General features: G+C 45.7%; 1 protein-coding gene across 2 annotated transcripts in view; it reads left to right on the forward strand.

Moving 5' to 3' along the window:
* The first annotated feature begins 799 nt into the window (after positions 1 to 799).
* The window catches only part of ARHGAP39 (Rho GTPase activating protein 39), an 88,239-nt gene continuing 74,449 nt past the window's right edge, over positions 800 to 14,589 (forward strand). The window contains exon 1 of one of the 2 annotated variants that reach the window (XM_080939828.1): positions 800 to 929. The gene's annotated coding sequence lies outside the window, so the exon portion shown is untranslated. Of the gene's footprint in view, positions 930 to 2,101; positions 2,242 to 14,589 lie in introns of those variants that run through there. The other variant, XM_080939829.1, reaches the window with a different exon arrangement.

The following is a 14,589-nucleotide window of genomic DNA, read 5'->3' on the forward strand; positions in this document are numbered from 1 at the left end:
TATGCCTGTAATCCAGGCACAGGAGAGATGAAACAGGAGGATTAGAATTTCAAAGTCATCCTTGGCTACATAGGAAGTTAAAGGTCAGCCTGGGCCATATGAAGTTCTGCCTCAAATTTTAAAAAATTAATAAACATTTAAAAGGGCCATGGAGATGGCTCAGTGGGTTAGAAGTGCTCTTTGTACAAGCTTAAGGATGCGAGTTCCATCACTAGAACCCATGGTGAAAGGAGTTGTCCTCCGACTTCCACACGGACACCGTTGGCACGTGCGTGCACATGCTTCCGACACAACACACGTTTTTTAAAAAATTAGAAAAAAAAATAGAAAAGAGGGCGCATTTAAAGCTGTGTCTGAGTTACCACGAGAACAGTTAAGGAGATGAAAGGAGGAAAATCAAAAAGGGAAGTTGGAAACATGGAGTACGCAGAATATTTTAGACAATGGCCACCTTTCCAGGGTCAAGGAAGAGGTAAATCTCAAGCTCAGGAACCCCAGCAGGGTTAGATCTAAGGAAGTCACGCCACACCCACATTAGCACACACCCGAGGTGATCTAGACCTCCAGAAGTGGGTGGGTACAGGTGAGAGCCAAAGGCTGGCTAGTGCGGCACTGGGGGCGGGGCCTGCGACACAGGCAAGGTTCACTTTGGGCTCCCGAGGGGCTGCGCGCTGGCGCAGGCGCATTGCAGCCTTGCGGGCGGCGCCCCCTGGCGGCGCCAGCGTCCTCGCGGGGGCGGAGTCGGAGGCGGGGGGTTGCGCTTGGTGACGGGGGACGCGCGGCCGCAGCGCACTGGACCAGCGGCGGAGACCCAGGACGTGAAGCGCTGGCTGCGGCGGCAACGGCGGCCGGGAGCCGCCGGGAGCTGGGGCGCAGCGTGCGGTCGGTGATGAGGGGCAGTGGCGGCGCGCCGGGCGCAGGGCCGGCTGGTGAGAGCGCGGGAGGTGGGCGGCGCGGGCCGGGAAGATGGCGGAGAGGCCTCGCTGCGGCCCCACGGCCTGGCCCGGGCGGAGGCCCCCCAGCCCAGTCGTGCTAGGAATCGGGGGCCCCAGGTGACCCGGCCCGGGAGGGTCCGCACGAGGACGCAATGGCCGAGGGCCAGGGAGTGTGAAGGCGGGTTTGCGTAAGAGAAGGGGCCCGAGGGTGGGTGTGAGGGTGCCATGGTCTGCACGCGTGCCCGGCCTTTGGATGGGCGTGAGTGCGTGTGTGTCCCTGCCCAAGATAGTTGTGTGAGAGCCCTTTGCTTGAGGTGGTTGGGGTTGGGGTGGACCTGAAGGTGCGTGTGAGATGCGAGGGTGTCTGGCCTGCAGACAGGTGTGTGTAGTCAGCCCGAGGACAGGTGTGCGTGCGTTATATGTCCAGGCCCAGAGCCGGTGTGCTTGTGCCCTTCCTGTGCGCTGGGCTCCGTCCGTTTGGGGATGTTGAGAGATGGTGCTTGTCGGGCGACAATCTTGCGGGCCAGGCTTTGTCCGCGATGCCCGGGAGTCGGTGGGCGTCTCTGAGTAGGGTCGTGGCTTGCTTGCGCGTGGTGCGCATTGGCTTCGCGGCAGGGCCTCTGCGGCAGGCTCCGGTGGTCCCCTACCCGGCCTTTCAGACTTGGAACTCCCTGGGCGCCTGCTGTTGGCAGGCGTGGGGTGGGTGGGGGCTGCGAGCCGGCAGGCTGTGCATCCCGGCCAGGCTGTCTTTATTTTAAAACGTGCTGCCCGCTTCGGGCGCGGCAGCTGTGGGTGTGTTCCATGCTGCTGCTCACCGCAGCTGCTGTGGGCGCTACGCAACCTTCAGCCGCAAAAATGCGGTTGGACCCCCTCCCCCTTCAGTGTTGTTCGGGTTGGCCAGGCCTCCAGTGACCTCTGCAGAAAAACGTACAGTTGCAAGGCTTCAGTTCCTCCCGTGGCGCAGACAATACGGACGTTTGTCTTTGGGAGCTAGGGAGGGCAATTGAGCACTGCGTCCTGGGCGCAGTCTGTAAACAGCAGGTGGTTTTGTCCCTGGCTCCCCTTTTTACAATGAATGTGGGGGAAGGGAATTAGAAGACGGAGAGGTGTGACTGGATAGTCCGGAAAGCCAGTCTTTAAGGGATTCTGAGTGCCTAGGAGGGAATGGAGAGGTGGCTCCTTCCAGCTCCTGGTCTAATCAGCTGTCTTGAAGAGGTTGGAGCACAGTGAAAATGAGTGCTGGTTCTGGAGCCAGACTGACCGCCCTTGAGTCATGACTCCTCCTTTACTGGCTTTGTGGTATTAGGTAAGGTCTCTTCTGCCCTTTGGTTTCTTGGCTGTAAAATGGGTACACTAATAGTATTGCTCTCAGAATGCTGTTGTGAGGGCTCTATGACTTAAGACTTGTAAAATTTTTCACACCTGGGAAGCTTGAGTGTCAGGAATTGTTCTTGCTACTAAGTTGCAGGCTGTCTGGATTAAGTATGGATTGGTTTATGTGCATTAGCTAAATTGTGTGTGTGTGTGTGTTTAATTATTTACATTTTGTGTATGTGCTGTTGTGTGTGTTTAATTATCTTCATTTTGTGTGTGTGCCAGCACCGTCATGTAGAGGTCAGAGGATAAATTTTAGGAGTTATGTCTCACCACTGACCATATGGATTGCAGGGATTGAACTCAGGGCTAAGTGCCTTTACATGTTGAGCCATCTAGATGGTTGGAAGAAAAAAATCTTTCTGAAGAAAAAAGAACCAATTTTATACACTTAGATAAATTATTGCATAGAGTTGCTTTAAAAGTATTTTTGGTAATCGAGCATCTCATGAACCATACAGAATGCCACACTACTGACTGGGAGAGATGAGATTGGTGTTGACAGAAAAAAGGGAGTATAAAGGCTCTGGGTAGTGAGAGTCAGGCCTAAAGTTATGCTTTCAGTATTACCTTTGAGTTAAGAAAGGTAACCTAGGCTTTGACACTGAAGACAGAATGAGAGCCTGGTAACAGGCATGGTTACAGGCCTTGGTAAGCCACTGGAAGAAGTTAAGACAAGGCTTTAAAACAGAGTGAGGGAAGTGCCGTGTTTTCCAGTCATTACTTTCCCCTCTGTCTCAGATTTACTCTGGAAAATGGTAAGATCTCATTTATCTCTGATAGAAAAGGGAAGTCTTGAGATTTGTGGCAGTGAAGGTGAGAAGGGTTTGTTTGTTTGTTTGTTTTAAGGATATGTTTGTGTTCAGTACTTGGGAGAAGAAAGTAGGAGAATTGAGGCCAAACTGAGTTATATGAGACCATGTCTTTAAACAAAGAAAAAGGTAGTCCCATTTCATTCTGGCCTCTGCCATATGTGTGCTGGGGCAAAGGGCCATGGATTAGGAGTCACACACAACAAAGACTCACAGATCTGTCCATGGTTTCACAGTCTGGCTATTGCAGCCTCTCCTTAGGTGTCTTGACTCCTTGATGCTGTTGAGAAAGGAAAAAAAAAAAAAAAAAAAATCCTTGAACTCTGTTCCTATGCTGAAATATCCAGTTTTACTAGCAAAACCCTTTTACTGGCTCTTACAAACAATCTTCACAGTTGACCTTTGGGTACCGCATAAGGATGCCACAAAGCTTTATTCCTTGAAGTCGATTAGATATGCAGAGACCGAATGTGTTGATTACCAGCTCATAAGACCCATTTCCCATCCTTACCTTTCTTACCTCCCCAGATAATACCTTTACCCTTAGGCATTGACCTCTGTGGTTCCTGTGCTACCTTTGGTCTCTTGTTGGTCCCTTGAGGTGTCCCCAACTTTATGTCCCAGGTCTTCCCTGTGCCCTGTGACAGAGTCTGACCTGGACTTTGTCCTAGGGCAGCTGTTCTCATCCTGCTAGGAAATTTCTCCTCACTGGCTTGTCAAGTCTGCTTCTACAGAGATCAGGACCTGAAAGCCCCATGGGTAACATTTCCTAGGTGTGTCTCCATGAACTCAAGCAAGTTAGCTATGCCCACTGTCTGTCAATCTCTGGTGTAAGAGTGACTGACATAAGTGAACTTTATTGGCATCTGTTGTGAGTTATAGTGATGTGTAATTCTTTCTACTGTTTCATCAAAATGCATACTAATCTTTTTATAGTGTGTACTGAGAAGAGCCAGGAATCATGTTTTGTTCCTCTCGGTTGATGTTCTATATGTGTGTGTGTGGGGGGGGGTTGTGTGTGTGATGTGTGTATGTGGTGTATCCGTGTATAAGTCTGTGTACATGTGTATGTATTTGTGTGGTGTGTATGTAGTGTATATGTAGTGTGTATATGTGTATATGGTGTCTCTGTGTATGTGGTATGTGTTGTCTGTGTGTATTTGAGTATGTATGTGTTTGTGTGTGATATGTGTGGTATGTCTGTATGTATGTGTGTCTGTGGTATGTATGTGTGTGTATGTCTGTGTGATGTGTGTGTATGTCTGTGTGTGTGTTTTGTTTTTTGATTCAGTGGTACTTTTTTTTAACTTAAGTTTTCAGTGGCAATATAATAATCAGTATTAAAAATATTTTCAATATTCTATACAAGCACCCCTCGAGCATTGCTTATTTATTACTTTTAAAATTGAGCAACTAATCTATGTGTTACTACTTGGACATGTGTGGATTTTACTGTCAAAAACATGAAGCTTGGAAAGGAGAGAGGCCAGGCTTGGGTTGAGGATGTAGCTCAGTTGTAGAGTGTTTGCCTAGTATGACCCAAGCCCCGGATTTGGTTTCCTAACACTTCATAAACCTGGGTGTGGTAGCACATGCCTGTAATGTCAATACTTTGGGGAAATTGGAGGCAGGAGGATCATAGGTTCAGGGTCATCCAGTGTTAAATAGCAAGTTAGAGGCCAGATGGGTTATACGGTATACTATGTCAAATAGAGAAAAGAAATGAAAGAGGGCCAGAGAGATGGCTTAGTTCTAAAGGCAGCTGCCACCAAACCTGGTGACCTGAATTTATCCTGGGTTCTACCTGGTAAACGAGTAAAATGATTCTACAAAGTTGTCCTCTAACCTCTGTCCTTATGCCATGCTATGCACATCCCCTGTGGTCCTACATCCCTCTCCTCTCTGCTTCTCTTCTCTCTCTCTCTCTCACATACACACACACACAAACTCACAAAGTAGTAATACTAATACTACTACTACTACTAATAATAATAATAAGTTTCAAGGCTGGTGAAATGGCTCAGGAGGTAGAAGTGCCTATTATCAAAATTCAATCCCCAGGACTCACACAGTGGAGAAAGAGAACTGACTCTGACTCCCAGAAGATGTCCTCTGTCTTTAACATGGATGCCTTGGCATGCAGTGTCCACAGTGCATACAGAAAATAAATAAAATTGTCTGGGCAGTGGTAGAGCTACAGTGGTGATCTTTAATCCCAGCATGTGGCGGCAGAGGCAGGCAGATCTCTGAGTTCCAGGCCAGACAAGGATACATAATAAGATACCATCTCAAAGAAAACCTCACCTGGGCTGGGGAGATGACTCAGTGGGAAGAGTATTGACGGCTCTTCTAGAGGATCTGGTTTGGTTCCCAGCATCCACCTGGAGGCTCTGTTATCTGTGACTCCAGTTCTAGAGAATCCAATACCCTCTTCTGGCTTCTTTGGGCACAACACTACACAGTGCATAGATTTATATGCAAGGAAAATATCTATATACATAAAATCAAAACAATATCTCAAATGAATAAGCCAACAACAAAAACTTAACAGAAATGAATGCCAGACTAGTTCTCTAGACTAGAGATCAGAAATTAAAATCTACAAGTAGACATTTCCTATCTTCCCTTCCCTGTCTCTTTTGGCAATAAAGTTTTATTAATACTCAACCAGACCTGTTTGTTTTTGCATTGCTTTGGCTACTTTGGCTGCTCCTAGTTAACTGGGCCTTTCTTTTTTCTTTCTGAAATTTAAACGGTTTGATTTGGGTACATTTGCTTTGTTTTTGCTTCCTTTAACTTTTAGTTTTATTTACTAGTTTCAGACAGATGATGGGGAAGAAGTACCCAGGTGCTTGGTGAAGCCTGGTTTCTTGTGGAAGCTTAGCTCCCTGCAGGAGGCGACAGGCTTCTCCCCCCACAGATGCTCTGACAGTGCATGGCCTATATGTAACCTTTTCTTCTACCCTTTCCTTTTGAAAACCTTTCCGACCTGTTCTAGTGCTGTGAAGAGACATATCCAAGGCAACTCTATAAGAGCAAGTATTTAATTGAGGGCTTGCTTATAGTTTCAGAGGTTTATATTGTCTTGTGTAGAATGGTGGCACATATGGTGCGGAGGCTGTAGCTGAGAGCCACAACCTGATCTAAGGGCCAAGAAGGAGAACCTGGGCGTGGCATGGGCTTTTGAAACCTCAAAGCCCACCCCCAGTGACACAAGGCCTCTAACAAGGCCACACCTCCTAATTCTTATGATCCCTTCAAATATTGCCGCTCCCTGTTGACTGAGCATTCAAATATATGAGCCTACGGGGGCCATTCTTACTTGGACCACCACATGACCCCCTGCCCCTTCAACTGTGTTAGCAGGTTGTTCTATATTAGTACCTTTTCCAGTGATGAAAATGCTGTGTGACACTCTGCAGTAAGGGGACGCTGTAATATGTAGCCAGCTCCTCCTGGTGAATATTGTGAAGTCAGGCAAGGCTTTAGGCAGCTTTGCAAATGGAAGATGTGCCAGGAGATGCTCCTTGAGAAATAGTACCTATTTCTTCAGTAAGTCATTCTGTGATAACAGTTTATCTCCTAACACCTTTAGTTCTATACTTTTTTTTGGTTATTTGTTCTTCCAGTACCCATCCCCTTGTATTTTAAATATTATAGTTGATCCAAAAAAATGAGTTTCTCTATTAGTTTGAAGAATTTTTTTGTTTTTTTATGGTTAAGAAGGGAAACATGGTCTGGTGAGATGGCTTAGTGGGTAAAGGTACTTGCTTCCCTGTAGGAAGCATGGCTTAGAGTAGGCATTGGCGAAACCAGGATTACCAGTCACGTTTTCTTCAACAGGAGGAATGAATGATACCTGGCCACATGGAATGCCAGATCAAGAAGTCAGTCAGGTTGGTGATCCTCACTGCTCTATTAGGAATGGGCCTTTGACTGAACCACCCCACTACCCTGAGCAGTGTTTAGGTTCGGCAGTGAACAGAACTCATCTGTGTGTAAGAGGTCCCATGTGCATCCTCCACCAATAGAATCTATCCTTACACTTATCACAGATCCTTCCTTCAGGCCCCATTCCTGAGCTCTGTTTATTAGCCAATTAGAACTCATTCTTACTATAAAGGTCCCAAGTTTTATGATTAGATGTGCAAGAACAGTAAAGCATAAAGCCAGTCTCTGGAAGGCTATGGCCCAGGGTCTGCAAACATGGCACTGTCCTGAGTTTCATTCTTTACCTCTTCTAGATCATCTTCCCCCTCTGGCCATGAGAGGTAGGCATGTGTGTGTGTGTGTGTGTGTGTGTGTGTGTGTGTACAGAACATTGATCTCTGGAACCCACATTGTGAAAGGAGAGAACCAAAACTTGTCTTCTGATCTGCTCCTACTTGTATAGCATGCACACAAAGATGGATGCACATGCACACATATACATTAAATAAATGTAACAAAAAATAACAGCACATTTACACAGAAGGTGGACACAATAGTCACAGTAGCTAAAAGTGGGACAACTTATAATGTCATCAGCAGATGGATGGACAAAATGCGATAGATCCATACTAAGCAATATTGTTGGCAATAAAAAGAAATGAATTACTCTTTTATAACATATATGAACTTAGAAATACTATGCTAAGTCAGGGGTGATGGCACATGGCTTAGGTGTCTGTAGAGGCCAGCCTGGTCTACAGACTGAGCTCCAGGACAGCCAGGGCTACATAACTCTGTTTCAAAGAAGAGGAGGAAGAGGAGACTATGCCTAGTGAGAGAAGCCAGACATTGGAATGATTTTATTTATTTATTTATTTACTTACTTATTTGCAATAGGTTTTTGCTATATAGTCTAGGCTAACCTCAAACTCAAGATCTCCTGCCTCAGCATTCTGAGTGCTGGGATTGCAAGGCTACCACACCTGTTTTTATATGATTACATGAATATGAAGTGTCTAATGTAGGCAAATCCACAGAGAAAACAGGCCAGTAGTTACTAAGGGCTAAGGAATTGCAGAGGCATGGGGTTTTTAGGGTAATGCAAATGTCCTGAAATTGACCAGTGAAGGGTTTTATTTGTTTTTATGTATGTACACTGTTGTTGCCTTAAGATATACCAGAAGAGGGCATCAGATTCCATTACAGATGGTTGTGAATCACCAATGTGTTTTCTAGGAACTGAACTCAGGACCTCTGGAAGAACAGCCATTGCTCTTAACCACTGAGCCATCTCTCTAGCAGTGAAGGGTTTTAGATATCTTTGAATATACTAAAATAACACACTTTTAAATGGGTGGCTTGTGTAGCATGTGAATTCTATCTCACTGGAAGGGTTAAAAACAAGAATGACTAGGATTTTTCAAGGGAATATCCCACATCTGGGAATCAGAAAGGCTCTGGGTTGTGTTGAGCAGAGTCTCTGAGATGTTTGCTCAGTATGGTTTGGGTGCCAGGCTTTGGGTTACACTTTGTGTGGATCACTTGTAAATTAGACCACTGACTGTCCTGCTGCTGTTGAGGGTTGTTGTGAGGCAGAGGCATGGACGAGTTTCTCTAGTAGGCTGAGGAGCCAGCAGAACACTTCTGTCCTCTGGCAGTCTGCTCTTAAGGGAGCAGTGTGCAGCAGTGGCAGAGCAAAGAGTGTGGGGTACAGCTGCCAGCCAGGTGTGGGCATGGCTGTGACAGCCCCTCCTGCCGCTTCAGTCTTTACCATCTCCTCCCTTCCTCCCCTCCCCCTCTCTCCGTGTCCTTTCTGCCATTCCCTGGGACTCTGGTGGAGGGCATTTTCTCAGCTGTCAGGATGGTGCTCCAACCCACACACAATAAGTTCCCTCAACCCACAGACCTCTTGCTACTAAGACATCAGATTGCATGCTGCCTATGTTACTAGTTAAGGTAAAGTAAGTTCTAGAACTCTGTGTGTTGTCTTCTATTGATTTGCAGTGATGCTGACCTTTTGTTTTATATTTAGTATTTGATTGTGTTCTGAAATCCTTGTCTTCTTATCCAAGAGTACTAGAAGCAGCTCTGGTCTCAATGCTGGAAAGGACAATGCTATGGGTCACAGAAGTTCTCCTGTGGGTTCTTTGTAGGGCTGCACATCTGCCCAAGGTGTCTCCTAGAAAAGTACAGGGCTTCCTGCCCAAGGCCACTTTGGCTGAGGGTAGTCCTCCTCAATTGCTGGGGCACAGTCCTAGTGTCTGGTTCTTCACTGCCAGGCCTGCTTTTACTCCAGTCTTTCCAGACACCTGATGTGCACCAGCAACTTGCCACTCAAGTGCCCAGAGCTGAAGGAGACAGTCCAGGTCTCTGTTGGGCACACAGTATTGAATTGTGCTCACGATCTGTGGGTGGCATGGGGAATAGCCTGACACACTCACAGGAGGCTTTTGTAGCCTAAGGGTCGAAAACTTTAGGCTGGTTTCTACAGAATGGCCGCCTTGTTACAGAGGGTGTTGGTGACCGAGCCTGAGCTGTTTAGCAGCCCCACAAGAGCGGACCTTACGGTACAGACACCGTTTACAGAACTGAGACTGTCTTCTGAAGGGGTGTCCATCTCCACCCTTATCTCCAGTGTGGAGTCAGGGCGCAGACAATCAGAGGCAATTGTTTGGCAGATTGACAGCCACAGCTTTATCTATCACTTCATTTGTGTGAAATATTAGAGCTCAGTAAAGGTACTGTGCGTCCTTGGCCAGTGTATTTTAAATGATAAATTGTTTTCAAAATCTATGTTGGTTGACGACTTTGCACAGCTGATTGGGAGGTGCTGTCAGTGATCCTTAGAGCTAATGAAATGGCCTTTGGGCTGTGGCCCTGACAGGTGACACAGCTGTACTTCACACTGACCAGGCAGGTTCCCTTTCTCCCTTTCCTTTGAAAGATTGATTTACTTTCATTTTATGTATATGAGTGTTTGTTGCGCCTGCATGTGAATAAGGTACCATGTGCATGCCTGGTGCCCTTGGAGACCAGAGGAAGGCGCCAGATCCACCAGAATTAGAGTTGCAGGGTGGTTGTGAGCTGACGTGGGTGCCGGAAAGCATATTTAGGTCCTCTGGAAGAGTAGCAGAGGCTCTTGACCACGAAGATGGCTCTCCAGATCCCTGAGTAGGTTTGTAAGAGAGCCAGCACTTTGTATTCATAGGTAGCAGTTAGCGCCCGCATAAGTTACTAGAGCTCTGCCTGGCAGCAAACTCAGTTGCTGCCCCAGTGCTGGCTCTCACCCTTAATCCAGCTCAGCTCCGGGGGGGGGGGGGGGGGACAGTCGGATCTCCAAGGGAGGCCAGAGCTAGCCTCTTAGGAGTGAGGCCAAATATAGATTTCAGGAGAGGCTGGCTGGTTGGGGAGTTACTCGTGTGGTAGAGAGCACCGGGAATTATCCCGGAGGACCCAGTAGATGACAAGTGATGTCAGTCAGCCTGCACTCAGATGTGAAGCATCACCCAGGCTGTCAGGTTAGGAATGAGTCTGGGGACTACCAAGAAGCACAGAAATAGTTTAGCTGTGTTGATGGGACAGCAAGACATTGACAGAAGCTTGTGAGGACCCAAAGTGGTGGGAGGGGCTGCATTGCATTTCCCAGTGTGCCGTAACATATGAGAACACCATTTCTTTCTGCCGCTCACTAACAGAGACCGACCACACAGTGCACCGACCCATTGATGGCCACTGGAGTCCGTTTGTTTGCTTCTGTTTGATTGTGATTATGTAAATGCTACTAATTCTTTATATGTGTGATTGAGTTTTGTACAAACACGTTTTCAGTTCTCTTGGTTATATACATAGAAGTAGAATCGCTAAGTATTAATTCTTTGTGTATTTTTGAGGAAATGCCAAGTCTTTTAAGTTAGTTTCCTCATTTTACATTGCCCTCCAGCAACATATGAAAGTTTCATTATTTTTCCTGTATGTATGTATGTATGTATGTATGTATGTATGTATATATGTATATTTAAGGTAGGGTTTACTGTAGCCCAGGCTGGCTTCCAACCTGTCGTATAGCTGAGGATGACCTTGAACTCTTAATTCTCCTGATATTACCCCCTCAGCCCCTGAGCCTTTTCGTTCTCCAGTGCCAAGGATCAAATCCGTAGCATGTGTCAGGTATCTCCTGTACTCCTGAGCTGTGCTCCTGTCCACTCTTCAGTTGGTTGTCTTTATTACAGAACTGTAGATTCTGCGTGTATTTGGAATAAAAGTTCCTGCTCAAATATATGATGTGCAGATACTTTCCACTATGTGTGTGTGTGTATGTGTGTATACACTTGGATGTGTGTGTGTGTGTGTGATATGTAAGATAGGTGTGCCTGTGTATATGTGTGCATATGTGTATGGTGTTTCTATGTGTGCATGAGAAAGAGAGGGAGAGAGAGACAGACAGAAGCTCTAAGTTGGTGATGTATGGGGTACGGTGGCATTCTGGATGCTGACACCAGGGTTTGCTTGAAGCTCCAGATGAGTTAGGATGCATAATGAGTTCAAGGCCAGTCTGAGATACATGACAGAACTCTGTGTCAAAAACAACATAACAGAAATTTTTCTCCTGTGTTTTCTTCTAAAAATTGCATGGCTGTCCTGGAACTGGCCCTGTAGATCAGGTTGGCTTTGAATGGCAGATTCACCTACCTCTACCTCCTGAGTGCTGGGATCAGAGGTGTGCACTGACCACCACCCGTCTGTGCACTGACATCTTTCTGTGTATATGTTGCTTTATGTGTTATATATGCATCTAGGTATTTAATCCATTTGAGGTTTGTTTTTTTTTTTTTTTTAATGTGTTGATAGAGGGTGAAACAAGGTCTTGTCTAGCCATTTGGCCTCAGACTTGAACTCCTGATCCTCCTGCCTCTTCCTCTTGAGTGCCAGGGGAGACGCACATGCACCACAATGGTTGGCAGAGTTAATTTTCTTAGATTGCAAAATCAAGGCTTATTCTTTTGTATGTGGCTATTCACCTTTCCCAGCTTCTTTGTTGGAAAACTTCCTTTTTCCACTGATTTGTCTTGGCATCCTTGTCAAGAGTCACCTGACTGTAGAGAGGTCTCATTTTTCCTGGCCGTTGTCCCTCTGATGTTCGGTGTGCCCCATGCCACTGCCGTGCTTTGACTCCCATCGCATAGCAGCAGGCTTCCTAGTCAGGAGGTCTGTGTCTGCCACTTCCCTTTTCTCAGACTGTTGGCAATGCTGGATCTTAGAATCTCCATGGGACCTTCAGGGTCAGCCCGGCCATTTTTTCCAACTCATGCAAGATTGACTTCAGCAGGAACTGTTGTATATGATGGGGTGCTGATATTTTAATAGTGCTAGTCTCTCAATCCATGAACGTAGGACCTCTTGTCATTATGTAGGTCTGTTTTATTGACAGTTTGCATTGTACAATTTTTATATTGTGGTTAAATTTATTCCCAAATATTTTTTTGTAGTATATAAAAATATACTTTTGCTTTCCTAATTTTAGTTTTAGGTTTTCCATTCCAAGTGAGCCTCTTAAGAGTTTTTCTTTTTATGTGTGTATTTGTATGTCTGAGTGCATGTGTGCTGAGGCTGGAGGACAACTTCAAGTGGTATTCCTCAGGTGGCATCCACCTTTTTCCTTTCAATCTTTTTATCTTGTGGATATGTTTTGTTCTTGTGTATTATGTGCACTGCATGTGGGCCTGATGGGGTGTGAGTCCCATGGAGCAGGAGTCATTCATGGTTGTGAGCCACCATGCAGGTGCAGAGAATGGAACTGCACCAAGGTCCTCTGCAAGAGCAGCTAGTGCTGTTAACTGCTGAGCATCTTTCCAGCTGCTGCTGCTTCCTCCTCCTCCTCCTTCTCCTTCTTCTTCTTCTTCCTTCTTCTTCTTCTTCCTTCTTCTTCCTTCTTCCTCCTCCTCCTCCTTCTTCTTCCTTCTTCCTCCTCCTTCTTCTTCCTTCTTCTTCCTCCTCTTCCTCCTCCTTCTTCCTTCTTCTTCTTCCTCTTCTTCCTCCTCCTCCTCCTCCTTCTTCTTCCTTCTTCCTCCTCCCTCTTCTTCCTTCTTCCTCCTCCTCCTTCTTCTTCCTCCTCCTCCTCCTTCTTCCTTCTTCTTCCTCCTCCTCCTCCTTCTTTCTTCTCCTTCCTCCTCCTCCTCCTTCTTCTTCCTTCTTCCTCTTCTTCCTTATTGACAAATTTTAGTTAGCTGTCACAAGGCAGGCACTTTATCAATTGAACAACCCCCAGTCTCCAGGCATTTCTTTTTATTACTAAGTGTTTGAGCAAGTGTGCAAAAATTAAAAACATTAAAGGGAAGGCCAGCAAGATGGTCAGTGGGTGAAGGCACTTGCTGCCATGTCTGAGGACCTGAGTTGATCCTTCCCATGGTGGAAGAAAAGAACTGTCTCCGATCTTCACATGCACACAGAGGCTAAAAGTCTTCTCTCCTTATACTTCAACCGTCCAGGTCCCCTCCCTGGCATCGGCTGGCTGTCTTCAATCCGTATTATTCTAGTAGGGACACGAGTACACATGTATGTTTTTTTTCTCCTTTTGATTAGTGTGGTTCTAAATGAAAAATAATGTTCACTTTTTTAAAAAAGATTTATTTATTTAATATATAGGAGTACACAGTATCTGTTTTTAGACACACCAGAAGAAGGCATCAGATCTCATTACAGATGGTTGTGAGCCACCATGTGCTTGCTGGGAATTGAACTCAGTACCTCTGGAAGAGCAGTCGGTGCTCTTAACCACTGAGCCATCTCTCCAGCCCATAATATTCACTTAAGATGTTTTGTATTTAAAATTTTTTGTGCATGCATTAATGAAAATCCATGGGGGGGGGGCTGGAGGAATGGTTCAGTGGTTAACAGTACTGTCTGCTCTTGCTATGGGTGCTGGGTTCAATTCATAACCATCTGTAACTCCAGTTCCAGGAAATCCAGTGCTTTCTTCTGGCTTCTGTGGGTACCCAGAAATACATGCAGGTAAAACACACATATACACAAAATGATAAAAAGAAAATGCTTTTTGAAAAAAAAAAAGTAACCAAATCTGATTTCTAACCTTTTATTTTGCAAGTTTTCAGAAGTTTAATAATTTAGTGATTTTTTTCTTTTCCATTTGAGAGGTTTTAAAGGGAATGGGATGGCTGTTATGGACTAGGGGTGATGATATATGCCTGTAATCCCAATACTGATTTGAGGCCAGCTGGGGCTACATAAACCCTATCTCAAAAATGTAGGTTGGGTTCCAAGTGTGATTTCTCCAGGAGCATAGCACTTGTGGAGGGGCTGTAAACATGACTCCCCAGAAGCATGGTACTCTTGGAAGGGCTTGAACTTTGCTTTGTCAGAAGATGCTGTCAATGTGTGTAAAGTCTAGAAAGATATTTTAAAACAAACATTGCATATTGCCATTGTAATCTGATTTATATATTCTACATGTTGTTCTGGAGCTACATTAGATTTTATATACTCTACTCTGAACAGGTTTTGTGGTTAGTGCTCCTGACCTA

This window comes from Micromys minutus (assembly GCF_963924665.1).
Source record: "Micromys minutus genome assembly, chromosome: 27".
NCBI classification, from domain to species: domain Eukaryota; kingdom Metazoa; phylum Chordata; class Mammalia; order Rodentia; family Muridae; genus Micromys; species Micromys minutus.